We start from the raw sequence: 5,396 nt of genomic DNA, 5'->3' as shown, positions 1-5,396 counted from the left end.
TATGTTTGTGTACATTTTTATTTTTCTTGAAATTATTAGAGAACTTAATTTGTTCTTTGTTCGCTTTTTCATCATTTAGTTATATGTAAAAAATTCTTTCACATTGGTATGCTTACATCTAGTCTGTTGTTACAAATTATTTCATAATACCCCATTGTATGCTTCCCATTTATGTATCAAATCTTCAAGATTACATCCAGCACATTCTACATGGTCAAGCTAATCCATCACCCAGGCCTGGAATCCTGCCAAAGGCAACCCAGTCATTGCCCACAGCCTGCCCACCATGGACGCTGAGGAAATGAGTGCGTTTCAGGCCTTAGTGAAAATGTGTAAGCAGCATCTGAGCATATTGCACACTGAGGAGATGTGCTTCCTGAGGGAGTGGGTGGAGAACATGGGGAGAATATTAGGGAACATAAAATATTAAAAGAACAGAGGAAAACATAAAGACAGATGAATCATGAGTGAGGAAAGTGATGTAAAAATGGATGATGAAGGTTCAATTGAACCAGACGCTGATGGCCCAAAGAAATGGAAGATGAAAATGTAGTTATAGCTGAAGAGATGATGGGTCAAGCCAATGAAAGAAAGAAGCTGGCATTGAAGTCTTGAATGGTGGTGAATTACAGAAAGACATTTACTTGTTCATACATGTCATCAAGCTATATCCTTGCTTGGCCAAACTGTATGCCAAGACAGCCAGTGTCTTCAACAAATTATGGAAGCCGAATATTGCTATTTGAGACTGTGACAGAGCCATTGAAATAAATCTTCATTCAGCTCAGCCTTACAAGTGGCAAGGGTGATCACACAGATTTCTGGACATTGGGAAAAAGCAGCCATAGATCTTGCCCTCGCTTGTAACTGGATTGTGATGATAATGCTAGTGCAATGCTGAAAGCTGTCTAACAAGGGCTCAGAAAATTGTTCTTTCTTTAAAAAAGAACAGAAAGGATCAAAAACGCTCGAGAAGTGTATTAGAGGGCCCTGAGTGAGGAAGAAGCCAGAGGACAGTCAGAATATCAGTATGGCACTTTTCAGGAGACTTTCCTGAGGAATGCCTGGAATGGTAGGGACATGCCTGAAATGTCAGGAGTGCCTGAGTACAATGAAATTCTTGGTCATCCACAAGTTCTTGCAGCATGCTGGATCAAAGGTATTGTGGCCTCAAGGGTGTGACCCAGAACTCACAAATATGTGAAAATAGCAGAGTAACCCAAAAGTTGTGAATCTTATCAGTACATTTCAGTCAAATTTGGAGGTCAAGCATAAAGCCCATGTGACAAAGTCCTTACTGAAGGAAAATCAACCTAGGACGCTTAGTGGATGTCACAGTAGTGTATCTCTGACCTTCTCATTAGGAATGGTGAGGTGCTTTGAAGATAAGCCCTACCCCTGTGCAGGGAATACAGCTAAGCATTTCATAGTGTTTTGCCATTATGTATTCATTCAGATAATGTTTTTCCACAAAGAGTTACAAACTTTACTTTTTAAACCTTGAAAATATTTAAAACAAATTAAAAGGGTGTTGATTCCTCCATTTTCTTTACTAATTATTTTGAGGTTTCTTTTTGGATTATCAGGCAAGGATGGTATGCACGGAACATTCATTCCTCTAGTGTGAGTGAAATAGAAGTTTATTAGTGGGAAGCAAATAAAACTCATTTAAGTATGTTAAGTTTCAGTTGGATATTGGTTAGGAAGGCATTTTTGTTTTCTAAAATGGTTTTTTAAATCTTTTAAATCTTATAGTTGCAATTATATCTTACAATTGCATTTAAATTTTACAATGTTGAAAAGATAAATTTTTATGTTACAATAGAATTAGATTACTTAACTGTGTTCACATCTTGTATATCAGAAGAATACTTCATTTCTTTTCCATATAAAGTGAAGAAGAGATTGCATCCACTTCTATTCTCACTATAAATAATTCTGTGATGAATATTTTTGTATAGGCTTTTATGTGAGAGAGTGAAAGATTTTCTCATTAGGGAATTCAAACTAGAGGTCTAGTGTCTGTTGTGACTAAATTTCCTTTAACATTCCCTTAAACTATTGTGATTACCATCATACATACATGATAACAACACAAACTAAACACACTGAAAAATGCATTGTAGAACAGGCTTAATTAGAGTGCAATGTTGGTTATTATTCCATCGCAAGTAAATTTATCTACTTCATTAGATTTGATTAAAATGATAGTCACTGTCTAGAAAATGAGTATTAAGTTGTCCTAAAATTTTTAGTAGTTGCATTTGAGATTAAAATATATACTCATAGCTTTGTGCAAACTTTTAGCATTAATAATATTGTATTCCATTTAAAATGTAGAAGATTTGCAACCATACAGGTGCATACAATTCCCTCATCCTTTATTGTTATATATGAACACGTACATATGTTACATAACTTTCAAAACAAAGTTATGATTTTGCTTTAAATAGTCATATGTATTGTATAGAATGCATCAGAGAATGCAGTCTGAAATAATTGCCTTTTCTACTGTTGTCTATTCCTTCTAAGAGGCCCATGCTTACCTCTTGTATTGTTTCCCATTAATCTAAAACCTTTTAGCATGTCTCATACTACAGGTTTGCATATGACAAATGGTCACGTTTTAAAAATTCAAAATGTCTTCACTTTGCTTTTTTCTTTGAGATATAGTTTTTCAATCTATACAAGTTGAATTTGCTGTGTGCTAGTGTCTCATGCCTTTAATCCTAACAACTTGGGAGGCTGAGATTGGAGGATCAGGGTTCAAGGCCAGCCTGACCCAATAGTTCATGAGGACTGCATCTCTAAAAGAAGAAGAGCAAACTGGACCAGAGGTGTGGTTTTAGTGAGAGAAGCTGCCCTGAGTTCAAACTCAATTCCACCAAAAAAAAAATTGTATTTTTATTTCCAACTTTTAGAAGTAAAATTTTGTGATTTTAATTTTTCTTTAAAACATTGAATATGCCGCTCCAATATTTTCTGTTATGCATTCCCATTTGTTCATCCTTTCTCTTATTTGCTGATCCATTAGAGGTCTATTTATGAAGTCATTGATTATGCCTATATGCTTCAATATATTTCCACTACTTCCTGAAATTGTTTCAAAATTTCAGGCCTTATCTTAAAATACTTAATCTACTCTGACTTGATATTTGTATGGGTGAGGGACATAGATCTAGTTTCAGTTTTCTGTTCTCAGATATTCAGCTTTCACAGGAACTTTTACTGAAGAGGCTGTTTCTCCATCATATATTTTGGGTCCCTATGTCAAAAATCAGGTGGGCATAGATGTGGATTCTTATCTGGGTCTTCTGTTCTGCTCCATTGGTGTTCATGTCTGCTTTTGTGCCAGTGCTATGTTGTTTTGAAGCGATGGCTCTGTAGTGTAGTTTGAAGTCAGGGAATGTGACACCTCCAGTGCTGCTCTATTTGCCTTGATTATTCAAGGTCCTTTGAGCTTCCTTTTGAATTTTTGGGTTTATTTTTCAATCTTGGTGATTAATGTCATTGGAATTCTGATGGGGATTGCATTGAACACGTAGATTGCTTTGGTAATATAGCCATTTCCACAATATTGATTCTACCAATCAATGTTGTATGAGACCTTTCCATCTTCTGTAGTCTTACTGATTTCTTTCATTAATAGCTTATAATTTTCATTGTGGAGATCTTTGACTTACTTTATTAAGTTTATCCTCAGGTATTTTAATTTTTGAGGCTATTGTAAATGGAATTGTTTTCTTATATTTTTTCTCAGTATGTTCATCATTGTTATATAGCAAGGTTTCTTCTTTTGGTAAACTGATTTTTATCCTGCTACTTTGCTGAGTGTTTATGATGCCTAAGAGTTTTTTGGTGTAGTTTTCCTTGTTTTTTAAATATAAGATTACATCACTTGCAAATAGGGATAGTTTGAGTCTTCATTTCCTATTTCAAATCCTTGTTCCTGTCTCATTGCTCTGAGTAGGTATTCCAGGACTGTGTTGAATAAGAGTGGAGAGAGTGGACAGCCTTGTTTCATTCCTGACTTTATAGTAAATAGTTTCAATTTGTCCCCATTTATGATGATGCAGTCAATAGCCTTTTCATATATAGTCTTTATCATGTTGAGGAACAGTCTATTCCTAGTTTCATCAGAATACTTATCATGAAAGGATGTTGAATTTTGTTCAGTTTTTTCGTACATATTAAGATGATCATGTGCCTTTTTCTTTGCTTCTGTTAATTTGCTGTATGCATTTAATGTTTTGTATATGTTGAACTATCGCTTCATTCTAGGGAAAAAACCCACATGATCATGTGTATGATCTTTATAATATGTTGTTGAATTTGGTTTGCCTGTTTTTTTGAGAATTTTTGCATCTGAGTTCATTAAAGAAATCCAACTATAATTTGCTCATTTTGTTTTTGTTGTTTGGTTGTGTACTTTTCCAGTTTTGGGATGAGTATAATACTGGATTCATAGAATGACTTTGGTAGTGTACCTTCCCTTTCTATTACATGGAAAAATTTGAGGTATGCTGGCATTACTTCTTCTTTAAAGGTCTGGTAGAATTCTGCAAGGGATCTATCTGATTCTGATCTTCTATTGTTTTGGGAGACTTTTGCTGCTTCTATTTCATAACTTATTATAGATGTATTTAGATGATTTATATCTTGTTGGTTCAATTTTGGAAGGTCATATGTGTCTAGAAGTTTAACCATCTCTTCTACATTTTCTTATTTATTTGAAAATGGGTTTTCAAAGTAATCCTTATGATTCCCTTGGTGTTTGTTGTGATCTCCCCTTTTTTGCTTCCAATTTTATTAATTTGGGTCTTTCCCCACATTTTATTCTGAGCTTGCCAATCCTATATATTGCTCTATGACCAGTGGGTCATTAAAGTGATAAGGGAGAAAATCAAAAAGTTACTGGAATTTCAGAAAAGGAAAGCACAACCTTACCAGAACTTATGGGATACAGCAAAGGCAGTGCTAAGGAGAAAGTTTATAGCTATGAATGCTTATGTTACAAAGAAAAAGATCTCACAAAAAAGACCTAATACTGCATCTCAAAGTCCTAGAAAAATAAGAACAAGCTAAACTCAAAACTAGCAGAAGTAGAGAAATAATAAAAACAAGGGCCAAAATCAATGAAATAGGGACCTCCACCAAGAAAAGAAAAGAAGAAAAACATGTACAAAGAATCAACAAAACAAAAAGTTGGTTTTCTCTTATTCATAATTTTACAGGTGAAGTCGGTTTCTAACTTCCTAGTTCTCCTATGCATAATGTATTGCTTTTCTTCCTGTGTTCAGACATTTTGTATGTTTGATTTGAGTCTTATGGTCTAATAATGCTATTCATTGAATTTCTACTGCTTGAGTTTTATTAAGATCAACATATTTGCACAT

The 5,396-nt window shown here is 34.5% G+C and overlaps 1 pseudogene; it reads left to right on the top strand.

The window, feature by feature from the left end:
* The first annotated feature begins 286 nt into the window (after nucleotides 1–286).
* LOC141425898 (hsc70-interacting protein-like) lies at nucleotides 287–912 on the top strand (annotated as a pseudogene).
* Nucleotides 913–5,396: the final 4,484 nt, after the last annotated feature.

Source organism: Castor canadensis, chromosome 8 (genome assembly GCF_047511655.1).
Source record: "Castor canadensis chromosome 8, mCasCan1.hap1v2, whole genome shotgun sequence".
Lineage (NCBI taxonomy): Eukaryota > Metazoa > Chordata > Mammalia > Rodentia > Castoridae > Castor > Castor canadensis.
This window is presented reverse-complemented; position numbering and strand designations above follow the sequence as displayed.